This window comes from Cetorhinus maximus, chromosome 14 (genome assembly GCF_964194155.1).
Source record: "Cetorhinus maximus chromosome 14, sCetMax3.hap1.1, whole genome shotgun sequence".
In the NCBI taxonomy this organism is placed as follows: Eukaryota; Metazoa; Chordata; class Chondrichthyes; order Lamniformes; family Cetorhinidae; genus Cetorhinus; species Cetorhinus maximus.
In genome coordinates, this window is record NC_135892.1 from 112,024,000 (window position 1) to 112,051,467 (window position 27,468).

The window sequence follows — 27,468 nt, forward strand, 5'->3', positions numbered from 1 at the left end:
CAGGTTGGCCAAGTGTTTGGTCTCGGTTGACTCTGTCGTCAGAACATCTAGGCTCGATGCTATCATCTAGCTATAATAACACTCGGGGAAGTCCTTGCAAAAGACTCTCTATTGCTCCCTGGAAGATAGCACATGCAGACGATACTCTAAAGGGTAGGTGAGTGTACTGATAAAGACCCTTGTGTGTGTTAATAGTCACACATTCTCTCGACGTGCTATCCAGTTCTAATTTTTGTTAGGCATGGCTCATATCCAATTTTGTAAAGGGCTTACCTCCAGCCAGCTTCGCATTTAAGTCAACTATCCTTGGAATGGTGTACTTGCCTAGTTTTGCTACCTTATTTACAGTCAATTTATAGTCCCCACAAATGCGTACGGTTGTTCAGGCTTAACCACTGGAACTGTGCGTGCTGCCCATTCCAAGAATTGGACAGGTTGGATGATGCCCAGCTTTTCTAACCAGCACAGTTCTGCATCCACCTTCTCCTTCAACGCATTAGGAACAGGTCTGGCCTTAAAGAAATCCACATATGTCTTGGCCTGCACGCCTCTTAACTTCCGCAATTCATCTCGAAATACCATGTCGTATTTCCTTAACAGTTCAGGAACTCCTCCTGTTTTCAGGTGAAATATCTCAGATATTTCAGGTGAAATATCCCAGTCAAGCTTGATCTCCTGTAACCAGTTTTGGCCTAAAAGACTGGGTCCTTCTACTTTCACTATTGTCACAGGCAGCTGAGCTGTCTGTTGCCTATAAGACACTGGCAATGCTCTTTATCTGAATAGATTCTCCAGTGAATGTCTTTAAGTTAAGAGTTGCCCCCTCCACATTTATTGGCTGTCTTACCTTCATTAAGGCATTTGAAAGTGTGCTCTCCTAACACTGTATTTGAGATATTTGTATCAATCTCCATTATTCGTGGCTTCTCATTAACATGGATTGTGACAGTGACAGGCTAGGTTCTTACGGTTACATTGTACAGGGAATAAATGTCGATGTTAGCAGTTTCATGTTCTGCTGTATTTTTTAATTTCATCATGCTTTACAGGCTGTTCAACTTTGCCCTGCGTTGCCTTATTACGTGACCTTTCTTATGGCAGTAATGGCACTCTGCCTCCTTGAATTTACAGGTGTCTGGTCTGTGGTCACTTCCACATCTATAATAACTTAATCGTGGAGTCACTGCTGAAGTCTTTCTACTAGGCCTTTTCATGTTTCTAACAGCGGACATTGCATCTCGCTTCAGTGCTGTGGGTCTGGCTTTTGCGCCACGCTCAGCGATAGGTTCCCACCCCACATGAAGAACGGCACCATGTTGTATGTGTTGCAAAACCTGCGAGTCTTTCGCAGCACTTTCCATGGCGAGGGAGATTTCTAGGGCGTGTTTAAAGTCGATGTCAACCTCGGCAAGTAAACAGTGCTATATGGCATCATCCTGAACTCCACAAACTAATCGGTCCTGCAGCATATCATTTAATGTATCCCCAAAGTCACAATGTTCTGTCAACTGTTTAAGGTTCGCTGCATAGGTTGCGATGTACTCTCCCGGGGCTCTAACTCTGGAATAAAATTTAAAACATTGCGTTATTACGGATGGCTTCAGCTGGCAGTGATTTTTCACGAGGTCCATAGGGTATATAGGACTTAGAATTAGGTGCGTTCGGGGCCGTCAGATTGCAAATGAGATTCTATGTCTTACTGCCACATACACTCAAAAGAATGACTTTCTGCTTTCCCTTTGCGGTAATTTAATTCACTACGAAATAAAATCTGAGGCATTTTACATACTGGTTCCAGTCTTCCACAGTTGCATCATAAGGACCGATTCTGCTGAAGAGTGGCATGACTGGTGAGTAATCTTTTCTTTTTCTTAAGATTCTATGTACTCACAGTAACAAGGCGAGGTGCAGCATCAGAGCTATTTTACCCTCGTCGCCAAATGTAATGACTCGACGGAGTGGACAGGTTTCAACAAGAAACAGATAAACTTTATTACAGAGAGCTTTTCAGGTGCTACATGCTCGATCAGGACTCTCATCAGGAAGCTCCACTCCCCAGATTGTCTGTGCTTAGGGATCATTGGTCATTGGCTCCCAGAACATCACATGACCCTGATAGACAACAGGAGAGGCTATACCTTCAGTTACTACAGGAATGTTCCTAGACACAAACTGAGTGGAGCATTTATTCATTTAAGAAACATAGGAACAGGAGTAAGCCATTCGGCCCATCAAGCTCCGCCATTCAAACAGATCATAGCTGATCATCTACCTCTACTTCATTTCTCCCCACTATCGCAATATCTCTTGGTGTCATTAGTATCCAGAAATCCATCAGTTTCTGTCTTGAACATGCTCAATGATTGAGTTTCGGCAGCCCTCTGGTGTAGAGAATGCCAAAGAATTATGTAACAAAAGTGATTGTACTTCAAAGGAACTTCATTGAATGTGAAGCACTTTGGAACAGCCTTGGGAGATAAAATAAAATGTCCCATTCAAATAATGACACAAAATCTTTGTATAATTCACTGTAGATACATTTGAACATCAGGAAGTCAACTGTTTCTGTCATCATTGCTAATTGCCTCCCTTCTCTCATCTCCTGAACTACTTAAGATATGATTCCACATTGCTTTCCAGTGGTTCAACAAAATGGCCATGCAAGTCTTGACAGTAAATGATGACAGACTATTTAACTATTGGCTGCTTCAAAGCCAAGCCTGGTTGTGCTTTCACGTGACATTCATTTTTCAGCATATGCTGCATAGTGTTTGAAGCAGGAAGCCTGGTGATCAGCTTTCCCGTTCCTAACCAAGGAAGTCACTGATGCCAATTGTAGTACTCATATAGCCACATTGGTTGAAAGAACAGAGCTGAGATTAAACGTGGAATGAAGCACAGCTACTCACTGAATAAAATTACTGAGGTAAACTTTTCAATTGGCAAATTTCTCTTACAAATGCTTTGTGGCTTCATGCTACATCCCTGCAGACCATAACCTATTAAGTAACCCGCAAAATACGTGTATCTTAACTTTGTCGAACAGAAAGAATACCCAACTAAACCACACATGCACGGCTGTGAAATATGGCTCCCTTCCTCAATCAGCCAGGGAACTGGTACAGTAGTGACTACCCTCTAGAAATATCTCATTGACAGCAGAGCTCTTTGAGACATACTGAGGTTGTGAAAGGTACTATATAAATGCAAGTCTTTCTTATTTATTTTGCTTCAGCCACAAGGAGGAAGCCTGGAAAGAAAACATGGCACAGACAGTGAGTATAGCTGAGGAACATGATAAATTAGGTTGTACTCTGCAAGGAGAATGGAATTCACTGGACCTGGACTGGATTCCATTGTTTGTGTGGAATGCTTTTCCAGCTACTGTTCTATTTTCCATGTGGAAAAAAGGGGTGTTATGCTCAAGGAGACAAATCCAGTAAATGACTTGATTAGTACTCGAAGAAACACACTGCCTCAAACTCAACAAGGCCCATTAAAACAGACTGCAATCAGATGGCCCGTAACGCCTACTTAGCTTTTAATTTTACTTTGTCAGTCCGCATATTTTTTTGTTCCACCCCCCCTGCTGAGCTCCTGTTCACATCTTGCTCCATCTTAACCTGCTTTTATTCTATGCTTCTCCTGAGTTTTCTGATTTATAGGGCCAGTCACTGTTGTCTGTTCGCCAGGCTGCAGAAGGTAGTAGCAGTATCAGGGATTAATAATGCAAGGTTAAGGAGGTTTCGGGTGAAGGAAGACTTAGAAATCCAAAGAGAAGGGTCAAGGTATCGGAACAGTATAGTGAGTGGGACAGGAAGGAACAGAGAATTCAACAAAAGTGTCCATCAACAAATAAGGTCATTGCAGGGCGTAGAAGTAAAAAATAAATAAATGAAAGGTTCTTTATCTGAATGCACGAAGCATCTGCAATAAGATAGATAAATTAGTGGCACAAATAGAGGCAAATGATTTCGCCATTTCAGAAACATGGTTCCAAGATGATCAAGGTTGGGAAATAAATATCTACGGTATACAATATTTTGGAAAGAAAGACAGAATGGCAAAAGAGGTGGGGTAGCCCTGATAGTAAAGGATGACACAAGGACTTTGGGCAGAATTTTCCATTCCTGGACTAAGTTCTGTGGTGGGGTGGTGGGGGGGAGGCAGGAACAGGGAGAGTTTCCCTACTTGGAGGTCGGTGGGAATTCGCACCTTATCATGTGACACTGGCTTTATTAATTATGCAGTCGGGGGTTTCCCGGCATTTTGGGGGGAAGGCTAGATGGCTCGGAGCCCACCACCATATCCGAGTGCCATATTTAATAGGTGCCTGAACATCAACCTACCCACCATTAAAGGAGGAAATCCACCTCCAGAAAGAACTTGAAGATAGAAAATGCACCTCCTGGAAGATCCTGAAGATAGAAGATACACTTCCTGGAGGATCCTGAAGATAGAAGATTCACTTCCTGGAAGATCCCAAATATAGTTGGTCCACCTCCAAGAAGATCCTGAAGATAGAAGATGCACCTCCTGGAAGATCCATTTATGTATTCATTTTACAGGGTATAGGCTTCGCTGTCTAGGCCAGCAATTATTGTTCATCCCTAATTGCCCTTGAGAAGGTGGTGGTGAGCTGTCTTCTTGAACTACTACAGTCTCTGTGGTGTAGGTACACCCACAGTGCTGTCAGGGAGGGAATTCCTGGATTTTGACCCAGCAACAGTGAAGGAATGGCGATATATCTCTAAGTTAGGATGGTGAATGCCTTGAAAAGGAGTTTCCAGGTGGTGGTGTTCCCATGTATCTACTGCCCTTGACCTTCTAGATGGTAGTGGTCGTGGGTTTGGAAGGTGCTGTCTAAAGAGCCTTGTTGAGTTTTTGCAGTGTTTCTTGTAGATGGTACACACTGCTGCCACTGTTCGTCGATGGTTGAGGACGTGAATGTTTGTGGGCATGGTATCAATCAAGTGGGCTGCTTTGTCCTGGATGGTGTCAAGTTTCTTCAGTGTTGTTGGGGCTGCATTCATCCAGGCAAGTCACACTTTTGACTTGTGCCTTGTAGATGGTGGACAAGTCTTTAGGGAGTCAGGAGGTGAGTTACACACTGCAGGATCCCTAGCCTCTGACCTGCTCTTGTAGCCAAAGCATTTATGTGGCTAGTCCAGTTCAGTTTCTGGTCAATGGTAACCCCTGGGATGTTGATAGTAGGAGATTCAGCGATGGTAATGCCACTGAATGTCAAGGGACGATGGTTAGATTCTCTCTTGTTGGAGATGGTCATTGCCTGGCACTTGTGTGGCTCAAATGTTACTTGCCACTTGTCAGCCCAAGCCTGGATATTGTCCAGGTCTTGCTGCATTTGGACATGGACTGCTTCAGTATCTAATGAGTCACGAATGGTGCTGAACATTGTGCAATCATAAGTGAAGATAGAAGATCCAACTCCTGGAAGAACCCAAAGATAGCAGATCCACCTCCTGGAAGACCATGAAAATAGAAGTTGCACCTTCTGGAAGCTACTGCAGCTCGAAGATCCACCTGGTAGATGCTCCAACCAGCTACTGCTGCACATGGGTTTCTGGGATCTTCAGTTGCTGGAGTCCTCCATCTTCCCTTCCAATCCCTGCAAGCTGTCCTAGGCCTTCTTACAGGTAAGTCCGACATGTGCACGCCGCGTTGGTCCGGATGTGATCCTGACCGGCGATATCCCACTGGCAGCGTGGAAAATCAGAGGGGGGGTTATGATTCCAGTCAGCCCTTCATCTGCATCCCACTAATGGAACGTAAAACAGTTAATGACGGCCTCTAGCAGGAATGGCGACCCACCATGACAGGCAGAAGTGCACGTTCCCACCATTATTTTATGCCGTCAAGAAGCCCACTTTTCAGCTCCTGCTGCATTGTCTCCCCTGCCCGCCATTAACCCCATCGCAGGGCAGACTGGAAAATTCCGCCCATTAGCGGGAAAGGATCTAGCCACTGAAGATCATGAGATTGAATCAGTGTGGGTGAATATTAGGAATAACAAGAGTTAGAGAACACTAATATTACCGTTGGCACAGCATTAAACAAGAAATTGTAGGAGCCTGTAACAAAGGAAATGTAATAATTATCATGGGGAATGATAATTTGTAATTTTCATACAAACTTGGACAATCACATTGGCAAGAATGGTCTAGACGATGAGCTTGTAAAATGTTTTCCTGACAGTTTCTTGGAGTAGTACATAGTGGAACCGGCTAGGGATAAAGCTGTCTTAGATCTACTATTGTGCAGGGTTAATTAATAATATCATAGTGAAAGATCCACTGAGAAATAGTGATGATAGTACCATTCAATTCCATGGCCAGGATATTGAGGTCAGCGAGCAGGGACCGGGCCCGCTCACTGATGCGTAAAATGACACGGGATGACGTCGGGCGGACTCCCGACGTCACCCCACATCATTTCAATTTTCAGGTTGGCAGGGGTGGAGCTGAATCAGCTGTGCGCCCGCCGATCTGTCAATGGCCAATTGAGACCATTTAAAAACAAATTGAACTAGTTAATGGACCTGCCCGTCTAACCTTAAGGTTGGCGGGCAGGCCAGGAGCCATGGCGGGCTACGGAAAAAGCATGAAACCTCATCCACGGGTGGGATGAGGTTTCATGTAGGTTTTTAAAAATTTAATAAAAGTTTGAATGAAAGTGATGGACATGTCCCAACTCATGTGACAGTGTGACATGAGGAGACATGTCAAAGAAATTTCAATTTTGTGCATTGACTATTTTTGAATTTGGCGCCGATCTCCCTGAGGCAGCACTTAGCCTCAGGGAGATGCATGCGCGTGAAAGAGCACACTCCCAGCTGAGGGAATCTCCCCCCTGCACAGGGAGCGCATAGCGCTTCCTGGCGGACATCACAATGGGCGGGCCTTAATTGGCCCAACCCACGTAAAATGGCGGCACGTCCCCAATTAGGGGCGCCAATCAGAGGCGTGCCTGCACGCGCCCGCTCCTACACTTTCCCCCCAACGGGGGGAAAATTCTTCCCCATGTTATGTTTGAAAGTGGCATATTCCAATCACAAACACAAATCTTAAACTTAAACAAAATCAATTACATAGATATGAGGGAAGAACTGCCTATGGTTAATTGGGTAAATAGACTAAAAGGTATGGAGGTAAATGAACAGAGGGAAACATTTAAAGAAACAATTCAAAATGCTCAACAAAAATACATCCACTGAAGAACAAAGGCTCAGCAAGAAGGACCCATACTATCCTTAACAGGATGGTAATAGGTTAAAAGAGGAGGCTTACTATGTTGCAAAAGCAGTAGAAAGTCTGAGGATTGCGAGGTTTTTAGAAACCAGCTAAGGGTCACCAGCAAGTTGATAAAAAGGGAAAAAGTAGAATATGAGAGTAAACTAGCTAGAAATATAAAAACAGATTTTGAAGAGCTTTTACCGATATATAGAGAGTAGCTAAAGTAAATGATGGTCCCTTAGAAGCAGAGACAGGAGAAATTATCATGGGGAATGAGGAAATGGCAGAGGCATTAAACAAATATTTTGCTTCTGTCTTCACAGCAGGAGACACAAGCTACATACCAGAAACAGATGATAAACTGGCAACTAAGAAGAATGAGGAAATTAGGGAAATTAATATCAGCAGAGATAAAGTATTGGAGAAACTTAAGAGACTAAAATCAGACAAAATCCCCATCACCTGATGGCCTGCACCCTCTAGGGCTCTAAAAGACATAGCAGCAGAGATAATGGATGCACTAGCCATGATTTTCCAAAATTCCTTAGATTCACGAGTGGCCCCACTAGATTGGAGTTGGTAAATGTTAGACCACTTTTCAAGAAAGGAGGGAGAGAGAAAGCAGTGAACCACAGGCCAGTTAGCCTAACGTCAGTTGGGAAAATGCTGGAATCTATTATTACCTATTATTATGGAAGTCTTAACAATGCACTTAGAAAAGCATAGTATGGTTAGAACAAGTAAGCATGGCTTTTCCTTCAGGGAAACCCTGTTTTACAGTTTTGTTAGAGTTTTTGAGGATGTAACTAGCAGGGTAGATAAAGGGGAACCAGCAGATGCAGTATACCTAGATTTCCAAAAGGCATTCAATAGGGTGCCACATAAAATGTTAATAGGCCACATAAGGGCTCATGGAGTTGGGGTAATATATTAACATAGATAAAAGTTTGGTTAACAGATAGAAATCAGTCAATGGGCATGAACAAGGCTTTTTCAAGTTGCAGGCAGTGAATAGTGTAATGCTGCAAGGATCTGGGGCCTCAGCTATTTACAATCTATATTAATAGCTTAGATGAAGAGACAGAGACTAATCTATTTAAGTTTGTTGATGATACCAAACTAGATGGAAAGGTAAGCTGTGGGGAGGACACAGAGAGGTTGTGAAGAGATGTAGACAAGTTGGGTGAGTGGGCAACAAATGGCAGTTGGAGTATAATATAGGGAAATGTGAAATTCACCACTTTGGTCATAAGAATAAAAAAGGAGAATATTTTTTAAAAGGTGAGAAACTTGTAAGTGTTAATGTTCAGAGACTTGGGTGTGGTGGCACAAGGAACGCAGAAAGTTAGCATGCAGGTGCAGCAAGCAATTAGGGAGACAAATCGCATGTTGGCCTTTATTTTTTTTTAGCTTTGTCAAACATCTATTTTAAAATGTTTTATTTTCCATCTTTGTTGATATACTGAAAAGCCTAAGATCTTGGTCTCTCCTTCTTGCCTTTGTATAGGGGCAACAGAGATACATTGGCTACTTTCACCACTTTGAAATGGACATCAGGGCCAGAATATTCAGGTCGGCAAACAGAGGCGTAAAATGACGCACGGTGATATCGGGCGGGCGTCCCGACATCACCGCGCGTCATTTTGATTTTCAGTTTGGCGGACGCGCAGCTGAATTGCAGCTGCGCGCCTGCCAAACTGTCAAAAGGCAAATTAAGGCCATCTAAATTTCAATTAAGCTAATAAACTGAGCTGCCTGTCCAACCTTAAAGTTGGCGGGCAGGCGAAGAGCCCAGGCGGCCTTCGCATTTTTCATGGAACCTCATCGATGGGCGGGATGAGGTTTCATGAAGGGTTTATAAATTAAATACATTTTTTCATTAATGTTCATTGGCATGTGCCAGCTCATGTGACACTGTCACATGAGGGGACATGTCCTAAAATTTTTTCTTTTCTTCATTTAAATTTTTAAAAGTTAAACTAATCTCCCTGAGGCAGGCCTGTGCCTCAGGGAGATTTCTGTGCTCTTTTGCGCGCACACGCAAAAGAGCGCAGGCCCCGACTCAGGGACCCCCCCCCCCTCCACCTGCACAGGGAGCACTCAACGCTTCCGGGTGCATGTCACGCTGGGCGGGCCTTAATTGGCCTGCCCACTTAAAATGGCGGCACGGACCCGACGGGGGGCGCCGATTGGGTCCGCGCCCACCCCCGCGCAACCCCCCCAAATGGGGGAAAATTCTCCCCCAGGAATATCACCAACAGCATGACCCTTATGACCAAAACCAGCAACTAGAACTTCATAATTTTCCTCAATGAAATTCAAGAAACCATCATTTGGAACAAAAGCCGTGATTTTCTTATCAGTTGACCTGAGCTCACTTTCTGATAGCAGAACTGAGCTGCTTATCCCCAACATCAACTTTTTCCAAGACTATCCCTTTGGCATGGGAGGCACCACCAAATGTGTTGGCCTTCAGGGCAGTCCCCAAGTGAACCTTCTTGTATTGCTTATCATGCCATTTCAGATCACGCCAAAGGTTATGCAACTCCCTGGTTGTACGAAGACCACGGCATTTACCCATGGTAACAGACTCGTGTTATGGCTGATGCAGTTGGTAAAGCAGAGTTATTTAAAAATCCCAGAGGGAAACTTTAAACAACTATCATAGCCTATACTTTTAAGTGTTATGTTTGAGATGCGACTCTAAATTCAGGAATCAGACCACCAGTTCTCGAGGTTTTACATTAAACTAAATGTTTGTAGTATACGTAAATGATTTGGAGGAAAATGTAACTGGGCTAATTAGTAAGTTTGCAGATGACACTAAGGTTGGAGGAATTGCAGATAGTGAAGAGGATTGTCAAAGGATACAACGGGATATAGATCTGTTGGAAACTTGGGCGGAGAAATGGCAGAAGGAGTTTAATCCGGACAAATGCGAGGTAATGCATTTTGGAAGGTCTAATACAGGCAGGAATTATACAGTAAATGGCAGAACCCTTAAGTGCATGGACGGGCAGAGGGATCTGGGTGTACAAGTCCACACGTCACTGAAAGTGGCAACGCAGGTGGATAAGGTAGTCAGGAAGGCATATGGCATGCTTGCCTTCATCGGCAGGGGTATTGAGTATAAAAGCTGGGAAGTCATGCTGCAGCTATATAGAACCTTGGTTAGGCCACACTTGGAATATTGCGTGCAATTCTGGCGGCCACATTACCAGAAGGAAATGGAGGTGTTGGAGAGGGTGCAGAGGAGGTTTACCAGGATGCTGCCTGGTCTGGACGTTATTAGCTATGAGGAGAGGCTGGAGAAACTCGGATTGTTCCCACTAGAGCGATGGAGATTGAGGGGCGACTTGATAGAAGTTTACAAAATTATGAGTGGCATGGACAGAGTAGATAGTCAGAAGCTTTTTCCCAGGGTGGAAGAGTCAATTACTAGGGAACATCGATTAAGTTTAAATAAAGTTATTTTAGGAGTATTTCTACAGAAGTCCCTAATTAAATTGCTAATTTTCTACAGGGAAAATCTATTCTCAATTATGTTTAGAATATGACATAAACAACAACAGAATAATTCAACAGTATGAAGTAAATTTGGGGCCTCAAAATGTACTATAGCACCAAATAAATTCCCAGGCATTGTTAAATATCATTAGAATAGCCTCTGCCCTTTACTTTAGTATAGTTTTCTGTTCAAGTGAGAGCCGATAGAGTTTCTTCTTTAATGTCACAAAAAAAAATGATTTCCAACATAATAGTTGCCACATTGTTGAAGGTACCACCTTTCTGACAAGAAATCAAATCAAGATTAATCTGCCCTCGCAGATGAGCATAAAAGATCCCATGGATCCCATGGGACTATTGTGAAGAAGAGCATGGGAGTCCTCCTGGTGTCTTGCCCAAAATTGATCCTTCAGTTAACACCAGAAACAGATGACATTGCTGTTTGCGAGGCTTGCTCTGTGCAAATTGGCTGTTGTGTTTCCATGACTTAATTGGCTATAAATTGCTCTGTGATATTTTAAGGTTGTGAAAGGTGCTATATAAATGCAAGGATTTATTTCTTGTTTCATATGACATTGTACACAGAGTTGCCTAACCAGTGCCCTTGGAGAAATCAATCAAAAATGGAAATTGTAAACTTTTTGACTAATTGTTTATCCACTACTTGGACTGCAGATACTCATCTTTCCTCCACAAATATCAACCCGTCTGTTGCAAGTCACTCTGCATCCCCTCCTTACACCTGCCCGATCATGAAAATTAGTGCTTGGCACTGACATTGGGCAGATATGTACCCACTGCCCACCTGAATTTTTTTTTCTTTATTCCTTCATGGGATGTGGGCATCACTGGCAAGGCCAGCATCTAATTGCTCTTGAACTGAATGGCCCTCTCAGAAGGCAGTTAAGAGTTAACCATATTGCTATGGATCTGGAGTCATATGTTGGCCAGATCAGGTAAAGATAGCAGATTTCCTTCGCTGCAGGGTATTAATGAACCAGATGGGTTTTTGCCACAATCAATGATAGCTTCATAGTTATTGAGACTAGTTTTCAATTCCAATTGTATTAATTGAACGCAAACTCCACCAGCTGCCAAGGTGGAATTTGAACCCATGCCCCCTAGGCATTAGCCTGGGCCTCTGGATTACTAGTTGAGTGACATCACCACTATGTCAACATTGCCCTTTATGATAGCAAGTGATCAGGAGATAGCAAATACCACTGAATGCATTCTTCTTCTCATTGCTCACAGTGTGGACAGTCTCCCCAGCAAAGACGTTTATTTGCAGAGAAGTAGCAGATGAAGGCACCAACAGAAAAATAAATTTCAGGTAAGGAAGTCGCCGATGCGCTACGGAAATTGAAGCAGGTCAGGAAACTAGGCCCAATTGAAATTTTTTGAATAATGGAAAGTAAGATAACATGCATCTTTAAAAAGAGGCTTTTAAGCTTGAAAACCTGCTGTGGATAATGCACAGTAATTAGCCGTAGACCAAGTGGAACCATAGACAAGTGGTTATATGGCTTAAAGGGAACCACTCCCTTTTAATGTCAGGTGAGGCAAGGAGGCAGCCCTCCATAAACTACCGCAATCAGACACCATTGGTGTCATTCTATATTTCTAACAAACTGAGCTAACTGAGCTTCAATGTGGATAATGTACTTGAAAGGTATCTGAGAGAGGGGATAATGAAACGTTTAGGCTAGACAAAGTGAGATCTATGGACCTGGAGCACTCAAGAAAATTCCTAGCCCCAGATTCATATAGTGTAGTAATATGGAGTCGGCGGGGAATTATGGCAGGGTGAACTTACCTCTGAAGTTTACTGGACACCTCCAATAACATTAAAATACTATCACTTGTGTTGGATTTCAGCAAATCTTGATACTTGGCTAATTGAGCAATTGATCCCCAAAGGAAGAAGCCAAAGTGTAGGGCACTCTGAGGTGCAATGAATATGGGGCTAAATCAGAGAAAGCAAAAGGATGGTTGTGTCTGAAACTATCCAGAATTTTTCTGTCTGCGAGTTGGGGGCAGGGCCCGCTCGCTGATGCGAAAATGAGGTGGGATGACGTTAGGAGGAACCCCCGACGTCATCCCGCATCATTTAAATATTCAGGAAGGCAGGTGGACAGCAAAATCAGCTATCCGCCCGCTGACTTGTCAGTGGCCAATTGAGGCCATTGACAGGATAATTAAGCTAATTAAAGGCCCTGCCCATCCAACCTTAAGGTTGGTGGGCAGGCCAGGAGCCCCAGCGGGCTTCTGGAAAAACATGAAACCTCATCCACTGGTGGGATGAGGTTTCATGTCTGTTTTTAAAACTTTAATAAACTTTATGCAATATTTATTAACATGTCCCATCTCAAGTGACATTGTCACATGAGGGGAACATGTTAATTTTTTTATCTTGCTATTTTTTAGGTTTATTAAACTTTCAGCGCTCTCCCTGAGACAGCACTTAGTCCCAGGGAGCAGTGCGTTCTTTCGCGCATATGCGCGAAAGAGTGGACTTTGACAGTTGGGGAATCCATCCCCACCCCCGCACAGGAAGAGCATAGCGCTTCCCGTTGGGCAGCCCGCTGGGTGGGCCTTAATTGGCCAGCCCACTCAAAATGGCGGCGGGGCCCATTTCGGCGGCGAAATTCGGCTGCCCACCCGCCGCCAAGCCGGTGGGATCGCCCACCCATCGAGGGCTAAATTCTGCCCTATGTTAAGGATACCACAATGATCAGTGCTGAGGCAGGCGAATAAAAGAAAATTGACTGTGCGATGATAGAGTTTTTGGGATTTGGAGAAGGTAACGATGGGGAAAAGATTAAACTGGAAGGAAGAAGATTAAGGAATATAAACAAGCTCAACAGGCTGAGAGAAACACCTCCTATTCCTATGTTCCTGATTGAAAATTCTACAGAAATATCACTGGCATACATGTCACCTTCTTCACAAGGCTCTGTAAAGCCATCATCCCTTCATTCATCTTTACTCCAGTGGCGCCTTCTGCAAGGCACTTGTCCACATGTTGAAACATTTCCAAATTCTTACTCCAGTGATCTTCTAAGTGATCACTTATCTAAGTGATCTTCTCTAGTTATAAACCCTTGTCCAAACCCTCTGTTTCACTGACTCCAGACCAATTATTGATCTCCATTCACTTTTTCTTACTATCTGAAGATGATCATTCATTCACATTACCTCCACTATCTTGAATAATCACACACAACCTTCTTGCCACTCCTTTACCAGAGTCACTCTGTTGGTATGCTTCCTTGATTCGTGTCACTATTCAATTGATCCTACTTCTCGACTGGGGCTATCTGGAAGGCAGGTTTCCAGAAATCCCGATGAATAAGTGAAACTAGATCTCCTTAGACAGGAATAGAAGAGAAAGTTTCAACACTGTGGGTGGAATTTTCCCAAATTTGCACTAAGTGCGGTAACAGGCAGGTAAAACGACGTTTTACCCGCCGGTCGTGATGGCAAGTTTTCACGCCGTATTGTCCTGAACCCACCTCATTATTCATGCACTCCCGGAAAACACGCCGTTTCTATGGTGGGGTGCTCTCATTTGCACACCCACCATCACCCTGCCGCTGCATCATGCCGGGCACCATGTTTGAAGTCCAGCCACAAGCACACATCTTAGTGCTTCTAGCTCACCACTGCTGCATGGAAGACATGGCCTGAAACTGAAGAAGACTGCAGCCCTCCCGATTTAATGACAGGTCTCTCGAGTGACTTCTCGATGTCATGGAGGCCCACCGAGATATTCTGTACCCCTGCTCTGGCTGCAGGATAGGCAGCAATGTGACCAATCTGGCTTGGGAGATGGTGGCAGCGGAGGTCAGCGCCCTCGCTCTTCAGAAGAGGACAGCCACCCAGTACTGCAAGAGGATGAATGATCTCCGTTCTGCCAGGGTAAGTCTCTCTTTTCATCTCTCTCAATGCACACATTCACAAACCCAGCACACATTCATAGGGCCCTCACTCACTGCCAGTTCAAGGGACATCGCCACTCACCCTCTCAAACTCACTGTCATTGTCCTCATCCGGTCCATGGGACCACCCATCACCCACACAGGCCATGCCTTCTTGGCATCTGGCCTGGCAGGCATCCTGCTTACACTTTTGCCATCTCTATCCATGTAGGACAAGCTGGCACACAACAAGAGAGAAGGAGATCGCAGACCAGTGGCGGAATGCCAAAATTGAGGTCCTCACAGACTTTGAAAACAGAACGATCCAGCTGGCCAACGAGGATCTGGACCAGTCCTATGCTGACGGTGAGGTGGGTGCTGCTGTACCAAGTGAGGATCCAGCAGTGCAACATCCATCAGATAACCATGCAGTGAGTGATGTGTCCTCTTTCACAGGCCACTGCCATGCACTAATTATCTCTCCTTGCTTTTGCAGGCACATCTGCCAAACAGCCGACAGAGTCCATGACTCAGGGCCTCCAATCAAGCCCCAAAGAAACATCTGAAGAGGAATCTGGAGGCACCCTCCCTGAAGTCCCGTCACAGCGCTCACCCACACCCTCCACCAGCGCAGAGACACACACCACGGTGGGACCTAGCTTTAGAGTAGCCTCAGGATCACAATCTGGTGAGCACATCGCACTGTCTGATCTGCTGCAGGTGGCAGCAGGGACTTCCCAGGTGTCCAGCACTCAGAGAGCTGCTGAAGACCAGAATGTTGCTGAGTCCGAGTCAGATGATGAGCCTCTGGACTCAGTCATGTCACAGTTGCTGGGGCTGCAAAGGCAAGCTCGGGAACATCAGGAAGGGATGTCTGCTGCACTCCTCAGATTGCAAGGCATGATGGAAGAGTCCGCCTGCCTGCCTTCAATCTGAGGTGATAGCGCCGGGCATGCCAACGCCAACACTGGTAGGATGTTAGTCGCCATGGAGGCCTTGGTCCAGGACTTCGCTCCTGCATTGCTGCATGGGCTCAACTCCATCGCTGATGCCATAATTGGTCTCCAACAGTGTTAACGCAAGAGGGGTGCCGGGCAGCTCGATCTCACTCCAGGTGTCAGCCTGGGATCTCCGGGCACCCATAGGGAGGAGGATCCGCAGGTGCACACTCCGGGCCCATCCATCCAAGTGACTCCAAGAGTGTCCGGCCCATCCGTCGCCCCTCTTCCTGTGACCTCAGAGTTCTAGCTCCACAGGCCGAGGAGGGTGCCACTGCCACACAGCAGGACCCTGAAAGCAGGCCGGGGCCCTCCAAGTCTCGGCCCTCCAGAGGATGCCAAACTCATCACAGACACGGCATCACAGTCAGCAGGCTGAGATTATCATCGGCAGCACATTCAGTGAGATGGTCACACCACAGGTAAAGGCTGAACTGGCAGAAAGGGGATGGGTGACCACCAGGCAGAGTAGAGGAAGCCAGGTAGTACAGGAGTTCCCCTCGCTAACAGATATACCGTTTTGGATACTGGTGGGAGAGACTACTTCTTAGGGGAAAGCAGCAGGAGCCAGGTCCATGGCACCATGCGTGGCTCTGCTGCACAAGAGGGAGGAGGAAGAGTGGCAGGGCTATAGTGATAGGGGATTCAATGGTAAGGGGGACAGACAGGCAATTCTACAGCTGTAAAAGAGGCTCCAGGATGATGTGTTGCCTCCCTGGTGCCAGGGTCAAGGATGTCTTGGAGAAGCTGTTGAGCATTCTGAAAGGGGAGCCAGCGGTGGTGGTACATATTGGTAGCAATGACATAGGTAAAAAAGGGATAAGGTCCTACAAGCTGAGTTAGGAGTTAGAGTTAGGACGTAAATTAAAAAGTAAGACCTCAAAGGTAGTAATCTCAGGACTGTGCACAGTTTTGGTCCCCTTACTTGAGGAAGGATGCAGTTGCACCGGAGGTGGTTCAGAGGAGGTTCACTAGATTGATTCTAGAGATGCAGGGCTTGTCTTATGAGGAGAGATTGAGCAGTTTAGGCCTATACTCGCTAGAGTTTAGAAGCATCAGAGGAGATCTAATTGAGGTGTATAAGATGCTAAAGGGGATAGACAAAGTAGACGTAGAGCGGATGTTTCCTCTTGTGGTGCATTCTAGAACGAGAGGCCATAGTTTTAGGCTAAGGGGTGGTAGATTTAAATCAGAGATGAGGGAAAATTACTTTTCTCAAAGGGTCGTTAATCTGTGGAATTCACTACCTCAGAGTGCAGTGGATGCCGGGACGCTGAATAAATTTAAGGAGGAGATAGATAGATTTTTAATTAGTAACGGATTGAAAGGTTAAGGGGAGAGGGCGGGAAATTGGAGTTGAGGCCGAAATGAGATCAGCTACGATCGTAATGAATGGCGGGGCGGCTTGAGGGGCTGAATTGCCTACTCCTGCTCCTAGTTCTTTTGTTCTTACTACCAGTGCCACGTGCTAGAGAAGGTAGAAATAACAGGATATATCAGGTGAATACATGGCTGAAGAAATCGTGTAGGGGGAACCATTCAGATTCCTGGGACATTGGGACCGGTTGGAGCACTCGCAATAAGGTAGATGAACATAAGAACAAAAAGTGGGGGGGAGGCAGAAAGTAGGAAACTATAGACCAGTTAGTGTAATGTCTGTCGTTGGGAAATTGTTGGAATCCATTATTAAGTAAGTAGTAATGGGGCATTTGTAAAGTCAAAATGCAATCCATCAGAGTCAGCATGGTTTTATGAAGAGTAAATCGTGTTTGACTAATTTGCTAGGGTTCTTTGAAGATGTGACAAGCAAAGTGAATAATGGGGATCCTGTAGATGTAGTACATCTGGACTTCCAGAAGGCCTTTGATAAGGTGCCGCACAAAAGATTAATACACAAGATAAGATCACACGGAGTTAGGGGTAATATATTAGCTTGGACAGAGGATTGGCTAACCAACAGAAAGCGGAGAGTCGGAATAAATGGGTCTTTTTCTGGATGGCAAGCTGTAACTAGTGGGGCACCACAGGGTTCAATCCTTGTGCCCCAACTATTTACAATCTATATTAATGACTTGGATTCAGGGATAGAAGGTATTCTAGCTAAATTTTCAAATAACACCAAAATAGGTGGGAAAGTGAGTTCCAATGAAGAAATAAGAAATTTACAAATGGATATGGACAGGTTAGGTGAATGGGCCAAAATTTGGCAGATGGAGTTTGACGTGGATAAGTGTGAGGTTATCCATTTTGGTTGGAAGAATAAAAAGGTGACTTATTATTTAAATGGAGAGAAACTTCAGAATGCTTCAGTGCAGAAGGATCTGGGTTTCCTCATGCATGAATCGCTGAAAACTAATATGCAGATAGATACATCAGGTAATAAAGAAGACAAATGGAATTTTGGCATTTATTGCTAAAGGAATAGAGTATAAAAATAAGGAAGTGTTGTTGCCACTGTACAAGGCATCGGTGAGACCGCACCTGGAGTACTGTGCACAGTTTTGGTCCCCTTACTTGAGGAAGGATGTAGTTGCATTGGAGGCAGTTTGGAGGAGGTTCACTAGATTGATTTCAGAGATGCGGTGCTTGTTTTTTGAGGAGAAATTGAGCAGTTTAGGCCTATACTCGCTAGAGTTTAGAAGGATGAGAGGACATCCAATTGAGGTATGTAAGTCGCTAAAGGGGATAGACAAAGTAGACATGAAGCGGATATTTTCCCTTGTGGGGCATTCTAGAATGAGAGGCCATAGTTTTAGGCTAAGGGGTGGTAGATTTAAATCAGAGATGAGGAGGAATTACTTTTCTCAAAGGGTCGTGAATCTGTGGAATTCACTACCTCAGAGTGCAGTGGATGCCGGGACACTGAATAAATTTAAGGAGGAGATAGACAGATTTTTAATTAGTAACGATTGAAAGGTTATGGGCAGAGGGCGGGAGATTGGAGTTGAGGCCGAAATGAGATCAGCCATGATCGTATTGAATGGTGGGGCAGGCTCGAGGGGCTGAATTGCCTACTCCTGCCCCTAGTTCTTATGTTCTTGTGTAAATTAGTGATGCATGCAATAAGGGTACAACTGTAATCATGGGTGACTTTAATCTACATATAGCTTGGACAAACCAAACTAGCAATAATACTGTGGTGGAGAATTCCCTGGAATGTGTTCATGATGGTCTTTTAGACCATACAGTGAGCAGTACGTTGCGTATTGTGCAATGAGAAAGGATTAATTAACAATCATGTTGTGCGGGGTCCCTTGGGAAAGACCGACCATAAAATAGTAGAATTGTTCATTAGGATGGAGAGTGAAGAAGGTAATTCTTTAACTAGGGCCCTGAATCTAAATAAAGGGAACTACGAGGGTATGAGGTGCGAGTTGGCAATGATGGATTGGGGAACCTTACTAAAAGGGTTGATAGTGGATAGGCAATGGCTAATATTTAAGGAATGTATGCATGAATTACAACAATTATTCATTCCTGTCTGGTGCAAAATTAAAACAGGAAAGGTGGCTTAACCATGGCTTACAAAAGAAATTAGGGATAGTATTAGACCCAAAGAGGAGACATATAAAATTGCCAGAAAAAGCAGCTAGCCTGAAGGTTGGGAGCAGTTTAGAATTCAGCAAAAATGGACAAAAAGATTGATGAAGATGGGGAAAATGGAGTACGAGAGTAAACTTGCAAGGAACATAAAAGCTGACTGTAAAAGCTTCTATAAATATGTGAAGAGAAAAAGATTAGTGAAGACAAATGTAGGGCCCTTGCAGTCAGAAACAGAGGAAATTATAATGGGGATCAAAGAAATGGCAGAAGAATTGAACACATATTTTGGTTCTGTCTTCATAAAAGAGGACACAAATAATCTCCCAGGAATGTTAGGGAACCAGGGGTCTAGTGAGAGGGAGGAATTGAAGAAAATCAGTAGTAGTTAAAAAATGGTGCTAGAGAAATTAATGGGGTTAAAGGCTAAAAAATCCCCATGGCCTGATCATCTACATCCCAGAGTACTAAAGGAAGTGGCCCTGGAAACTATTGGTTGTATTGGTGGTCATCTTCCAAAACTCTATAAACTCTGGAGCAGTTCCTACAGATTGGAGAGTGGCAAATGTAACCCCACTATTTAAAAAAGGAGGGAGAGAAAAAACAGGGAACTACAGATCAGTTAGCCTAACATCAGTAGAGGGGAAAATGCTAGAGACTATTATAAAAGACGTGGTAACAGAACACTTGGAAAGCATTAACGGGATTAGACAAAGTCAGCATGGGTTTATGAAAGGGAAACCAGGCTTAATTAAACCGCTGGAGTTTTTTGAGGATGTAACTAGTAGAATAGGTAAGGGAGAACCTTATGTAGATGTGGTGTATTTGGATTTCAAGAAGGCTTTTGATAAGATCCCACATAAGAGGCTAGGGGGCAAAATTAAAACACATGGGATCGGGGTAATATACTAGCATGGCTTGAGAATTGGTTGACTGGAAATAGAAAGTGGGAATAAATGGGAGGCAGGCGGTGATGAGTGGTGTACCGCAGAGATCAGTGATTGGGCCCCAGTTATTCACGATGTATATAAATAACTTGGATGAGGGAACCAAGTGCAATATTTCCAAGTTTGCTGACGGCACAAAACTGGCCATGTTTGTGAGGTGTGAGGAGGATGCAAGGAGGCTTCAGGGTGATTTAGACAAGTTATGTGTGTGGGCAAACACATGGCAGATGCAGTATAACGTGGATAAATGTGAAGTTATACGCTTTGGTATGAAAAGCAGAAAGGCAGAGTATTATTTAAATGGTGATATATTGGGAAATGTGGATGTACAAAGGGACCCAGGTGTCCTTGTACACCAGTCAATGAAAGTAAGTAGGCAGGTGCAGCAAGCAGTTGGGAAGGCAAATGATATGTTGGCCTTCATTGCAAGAGGATTTGAGTTCAGAAGTACAGATGTCTTACTGCAGTTATACAGGGCCTTGGTGAGCCCACACCTGGAGTATTGCATGCAGTTTTAGTCTCCCTACCTAAGAAAGGATATACTTGCCATAGAGGGAGTGCAGCGAAGGTTCACTAGGCTGATACCGGGGATGGCAGGACTATCGTATGAGGAGAGATTGGTTCGACTGCGCCTGTATTCACTAGAGTTTAGAAGAATGAGAGGGGATCTGATTGAAACATATAAAATTCTAACAGGGCTAAACAGACTGGATGCAGGGAGGATGGAATCGGGGGCTACAGTCTCAGGATATTGGGTAGGCCATTTGGGACTGAGATGAGGAAAGATTTCTTCACTCAAAGGGTGGTCAATCTATGGAATTCTCTGCCACAGAAGGATCAATGAGTGTATTCAAGAAATAAATTGATAAATTTTTGGATATTAGGGGCATCAAGGGGTATGGAGAGAAAGCGGGAATATGGCGTTGAGATAGAGGATCAGCCATGATCATATTGAATGGCGGAGCAGGCTTGAAGAACCGAATGTCCTACTCCAGCTGCTAGTTTCTATGTTTCTATGTTAAGCTCTGGAGAACTTGGTGGCATTTTGATGCCTCTGCATTGCTTGAGTGGGCCGATAAGCTAGGAGCCCGACCCCAATCATATCCTGTGGCTGCGCCTGGACTGTCTCAGTTGCAGAGGAATGGTCACTTTCTACAGGTTTCCCGAATGCGTAACCACTTTCCTCGCCCACCCTACCCCCTCCACCCTGAATTCTTGTGTGCTACATTCAATGGTAGGGCTGCCCTTAGCCACCCCCTGCCACCAGTTACCTCAACAGCAAGGCTGCACTTGCACCTCCCTCACAAGTTGCCTCAACAGCAAGGCTGCACTTGCCCCCCCAACCCTCAAAAGTCGCTTCCGATGCAGGGCTGCACTTGCCCCCCACTCCCCCTCACCCTTAAAAGTCACCTCTGAGGCAGGGTGGCACTTAACCCCAACACCCCGGCACCCCTCAAGCCTGCAAAGCAACAGGTGACCATGGTGAGCTATGTAGAACGTTGCTGTTGAACCTCCAGTTCACCCAAAGTGCAGGCCAAGTGCTGTTGTGAAACATGTTGGTGCGCTTTCCCGCCAACGTGGACGGACAATCCAGCATGGGTGCAAGAGCCTGGCGGGATGGCCTGATAATGATATGCTGATGTATTACAATGAGTTCCCGACGAACAATGGCGGGAAATGCGGTCCACCGTTGGTGGGCTGAGTGGACCATCGCAACCTTCCTTCCTACCATTGTGAAACTGATCGTGCCACGATGTCTGCTTATGTCCTCGAAAACGCCTGCCACCAGCAGGCACTAAAAATTCTGCCCTGCAACTTTAGAGCTTTCGCCCTACCTCCAGGACCATACAAATTGATCGAAAGCAATGCTGGTTTTAAATCTTTCCCATTTTACTCCTGCTTGAAGTCAGTGGAGAGTAACATAAGACAGTGTGTAAAATCAATGTGCCAACAGATCATTTGGGTTTCCAGCCTGGAGAGTTAGGTGAAAATTCCCTCCATTGTTTCCCCAAAGTTTTGAATTATTAATCAAACGCATGTTGTGTTCTCTGGTTCTACTATTCTGAGCAAGATAATACAGCTGAACAGATAGAAAAGCCTGCTTATACCAAGATAAAAGCAAAAAACTGCACATGCTGGAAATCCAAAACAAAAACAAAAATAAAAATACCTGGAGAAACTCAGCATCTGCGGAGAGGAATACAGTTAACGTTTCGAGTCCGTATGACTCTTATACCAAGGCTGGTTGTCAACTCTAACTCAATCACTGGTTGTACAGTAACCAAATGTAAGATCTTTACTCACACCCAGTTTCTAATTTATCTTTTAAAGCTATTATGCACCTTTCCAATAATAAGTTTAATTTGTAGAGGATAGCTGTTTCTTGTATTCCTGCATATCGTCCAAATAATACAGGTGCATTAGTTCTATGTGAGTTCCCTACGATCTTGTTTTTTTTCTAAATACAGCTGCGCCCATATTATCTCCAGGATGATATTTCAAAGTGGAAATTTTCTGTACTTTTCTTTGATTCTTTTGAATTTTCTCGCTCTCCCATCGTACTATGATAATAGAGCCTGCAGAAGTCAAGGACAGATTCCAGCTTCAGCTCCCACCCTCAATGCTTAATGGTATCTGATAACAAACAGCTGTTGACTGCCTGACAGTGAAACTGGGACCTTTCCCTGGGATTAAGCCAACTCCTGCACCACAGGATAGAACCTATCTGCTCTGCAAGAGGAAGAAATTTAAAATTATTGTGTGTGTGGGGCACATTTTTTCTACAAATAAATATGTAGATAGTGAGACTATAATAAACAGAAAACACGTTCATGACGGAGCAAAGTAAGTGGAGGATGAACAAGAAGCCAGAATTGGAGGAAAGAGCAAACTATACTTGACCTGGCAGCATTTTACTTTGCATCCAACCTAAACTGTACTTGGCCTGGGTTTCCATCGTGGGGCAATGCTGAGGGAATTTTAAAAACAAAAAACTGCAGATGCTGGAAATCCAAAACAAAAACAGAATTACCTGGAAAAACTCAGCAGGTCTGGCAGCATCGGCGGAGAAGAACAAAGTTGACGTTTCGAGTCCTCATGACCCTTCAACAAAACTAAGTAAAAATAGGAGAGGGGTGAAATATAAGCTGGTTTAAGGTGGGGGGGTGGGGGCAGAGAAGTCGGGGGGAGGGGTGGGGGGGGGTGTGGTTGTAGGGACAAGCAAGCAGTAATTGGAGCAGATAATCAAAAGATGTCACAGACAAAAGAACAAAGAGGTGTTGAAGGTGGTGATATTATCGAAAAGAATGTGCTAATTAAGAATGGATGGCAGGACACGCAAGGTACAGCTCTAGTGGGGGTGGGGTGAAATAAGACTAAAAGGGCATAAAAGGTATAGAACCTTCTCTTGATCTTTTCATTGAGAACTGTCGGCGTGACATTAGTCGTCTCAATTTCTCTGCTCCTCTCACCCATTCTAACCTGTCTCTCTCTGAACTTACTGCACTCCGTTCTCTCAGGTCCAACCCTAACATTGTCATCAAACCTGCTGACAAGGGTGCTGTTGTTGTCTGACGCACTGACCTCTACCTCGTGGAGGCTGAGCGTCAACTCGCAGACACTTCCTCCTACCTCTCCTTGGACCATGACCCCACCACTGAACATCAAGCCATTGTTTCCAGGACTGTCACTGACCTCATCTCCTCTGGAGATCTTCCTCCCACAGCTTCCAACCTGATAGTCGCCCAACCTCGGACTGCCCGCTTCTACCTCCTACCCAAAATCCACAAACAGGACTGTTCCGGCAGACCGATCGTGTCAGCCTGTTCCTGCCCCACGGAACTCATTTCTCATTATCTTGACTCCCTTCTCTCTCCCCTTGTCCAGTCCCTTCCCACCCTCATCTGTAATTCCTCTGACACCTTACATCACATCGACAATTACCAGTTCCCTGGCCCCAACCGCCTCCTCTTCACCATGGACGTCCAATCCCTCTACACCTCCACCCCCACCAGGATGGTCTGAGGGCCCTTAGCTTCTTCCTTGAACAGAGGCCCGAACAATCCCCATCCACCACTACTCTCCTCCGTCTGGCTGAACTTGTTCTTACACTGAACAATTTCTCCTTTAACTCCTCTCACTTCCTCCAAATAAAAGGTGTGGCTATGGGTACCCGCATGGGCCCCAGCTATGCTTGTCTCTTTCTGGGGTATGTGGAACATTCCTTGTTCCAGTCCTACTCCGGCCCCCTCCCACAACTCTTTCTCCGGTACATCGATGATTACTTCGGTGCTGCTTCATGCTCTCGTCAGGACCTGGAAAAATTTATTAATTTTGCTTCCAATCTCCACCCCTCCATCATTTTCACATGGTCCATCTCTGACACTTCCCTTCCCTTCCTTGACCTCTCTGTCTCAATTTCTGGTGATAGACTGTCCACCAATATCCATTACAAGCCTACCGACTCCCACAGCTACCTCGACTACAGCTCCTCACACCCCGCTTCCTGTAAGGACTCCATCCCATTCTCTCAGTTCCTTCGCCTCCGTGGCATCTGTTCTGATGATGCTACCTTCAAAAACAGTTCCTCTGACATGTCCTCCTTTTCCTTTACCGAGATTTTCCACTCACAGTCGTTGACAGGGCCCTCAAACATGTCCAGCCCATCTCCCGCGCATCCGCCCTCACGCCTTCTCCTCCCTCCCAGAAACATGATGGGGTCCCCCTTGTCCTCACTTATCACCCCACCAGCCTCCACATTCAAAGGATCATCCTCCGCCAACTCCAGCATGATGCCACCACCAAACACATCTTCCCTTCACCCTCCCTGGCGGCATTCCGTAGGGATCATTCCCTCCGTGACACTCCTCCATCACCCCCTACTCCTCAACCCCCACCTACAGCACCTCCCCATGCATACGCAAAATATACAGCATCTGCCCCTTCACTTCCTCTCTCCTCACCGTCCAAGGACCTAAACACTGCTTTCAAGTGAAGCAGCATTTCACTTGCATTTCCCCCAACTTTGTCTACTGCATTCGTTGCTCCCAATGCGGTCTCCTCTACATTGGAGAGACCAAACACAGACTGGGCGACCGCTTTGCAGAACACTTTCGGTCTGTCCGCAAGAATGACCCAAACCTCCCTGTCGCTTGCCATTTTAACACTCCACCCTGCTCTCTTGCCCACATGTCTGTCCTTGGCTTGCTGCATTGTTCCAGTGAAGCTCAACGCAAACTGGAGGAACAGCACCTCATCTTCCAACTAGGCACTTTACAGCCTTCCGGACTGAATATTGAGTTCAACAACTTTAGATCTTGAACTCCCTTCTCCATCCCCACCCCCTTTCCATTTCTTCCCACTCCCTTTTGTTTTTTCCAATAATTTATATAGATTTTTCTTTTCCCACCTATTTCCATTATTTTTAAATCTATACCTTTTATGCCCTTTTAGTCTTATTTCACCCCACCCCCACTAGAGCTGTACCTTGCGTGTCCTGCCATCCAGTCTTAATTAGCACATTCTTTTAGATAATATCACCACCTTCAACATCTCTTTGTTCTTTTGTCTGTGACATCTTTTGATTATCTGCTCCTATCACTGCATGCTTGTCCCTACAACCACCCCCCACCCCCACTTCTCTGCCCGCACCCCCCCCACCCCCCCACCTTAAACCAGCTTATATTTCACCCCTCTCCTATTTTTACTTAGTTCTGTTGAAGGGTCATGAGGACTCAAAACGTCAACTTTGTTCGTCTCCGTCGATGCTGCCAGACCTGCTGAGTTTTTCCAGGTAATTCTGTTTTTGCTGAGGGAATTTTAACCTGACCCTCAAATTCCAATTGGGATCAATGTATGAATGGATCTTCAGTTGAAAGAAGCAGTGGATTCTGCTAGGATTCAGCCCTGTTTGCACTACAATGAGAAAATCTGGCAGGATGGAAAGCATCAGGATAAGATTTTCCATCTACCCATCCTGCACATCAAAAGGGGCATGCCTGAGTGAGATTTCAGGATTCCCATCCTGAAGGCATCAATGGAATTCTTAACAGCTGAGAGCTGGGATGAATACTCCTGACAGCCTTTTGAAAGCTAAATACTTAATTAGGGAAAAGGAATTTATCCCAGATTGGATCAGTTACCTTTCACAGGAGGTCTATTTGGAGCCAAAGATGCGAGACATAGGAGGTTAGCCAAATTTGGGGACAACATTCTTTTCACCGTGATTATTTGTGAAGTACACGACAGAGGGTAGATGCTTCAGTCAATGATGTATGCCAGGTTTTGAAGTCCATGACAATGGATGAGCATAAAGTTCTCAGGTAAATGCCAAGATTAAGGTTGCCAATTTAAATAAATGCCACAAGCCCTGGGCCCTTAAACATAGTGCAACATTGGCACTGAATCATGGGAAACATTAGCACATTGTCACGACGCACTGGCAATAGAGCACTGTAATATCAAGCCCCACTGTTCCCCGAGCCGCGACAAGTGTGAAAAATTTGACCAAACCACCAGATTACCCCAGCTCTACCTAACTATTTAATTTAGGTTAACAGAATACCAGGTTTGTAAACTTAATAAGTAAATAACTGTTTACTGAACAAATTGTCTTTAACTAGTGGCAAAAGAAATAAATATGAACTACTAACTTCTAACTCAATAACTTAAACTCTACCCCTTTTAAAACCTCTATACACAAATACACACACACATAAGACACACAAAACATGAATTTTAAGAGTGAGACAAAACAGTTCAATAACACCAATCTGGAACACAGGATTAGATGAGTTAACTTTGATTGATGTCTTCCAAATTTCTTGCAGTTTGTTGTTGATGACACAAGATGGTTTCCCAGCACTTTCAGCCTGTGGTTCACTGGTTGAAAAAGCTTACTTTTCAATGTCTCTACTGGTGATTTTTCCCCTTTTCCTCTTGACAAGGGTTTTCAGAGAAAGGTTACAGAGATGTGAGGGATAGCCAGCTAGCTATTATGGCAGAATTGTTGGAATCTTGCAAACACAAGAGAGAGAAGTTTCACTTGTTCCCTCTTTGCAGGCTAGGAGCTGTTCTGCCTGCACTGTTACCACACAAAACCCTGGTGACCTGGTCAGGAGCCAATTAAAATGCTGTCAGCAGGCAGTTCACCTTAGTCCAGAACCCCTTTCCGGAACCATCCTGTTCACTTATAGCACCTTAAATTCCAGAATAGCAACATTGTAGATATTCCTCATCCTGCTCCAGTGAACATGTCTTTCAACTGTAGCCATGGTATTTTTTTAAAGCCACAGTCCAATTTTAA

The 27,468-nt window shown here is 44.8% G+C and overlaps 1 pseudogene; it reads right to left on the minus strand.

Moving 5' to 3' along the window:
• Nucleotides 1-8,648: 8,648 nt before the first annotated feature.
• Nucleotides 8,649-9,838, minus strand: LOC144690174 (small ribosomal subunit protein uS12-like; annotated as a pseudogene).
• Between the last annotated feature and the right edge of the window lie 17,630 nt (nt 9,839-27,468).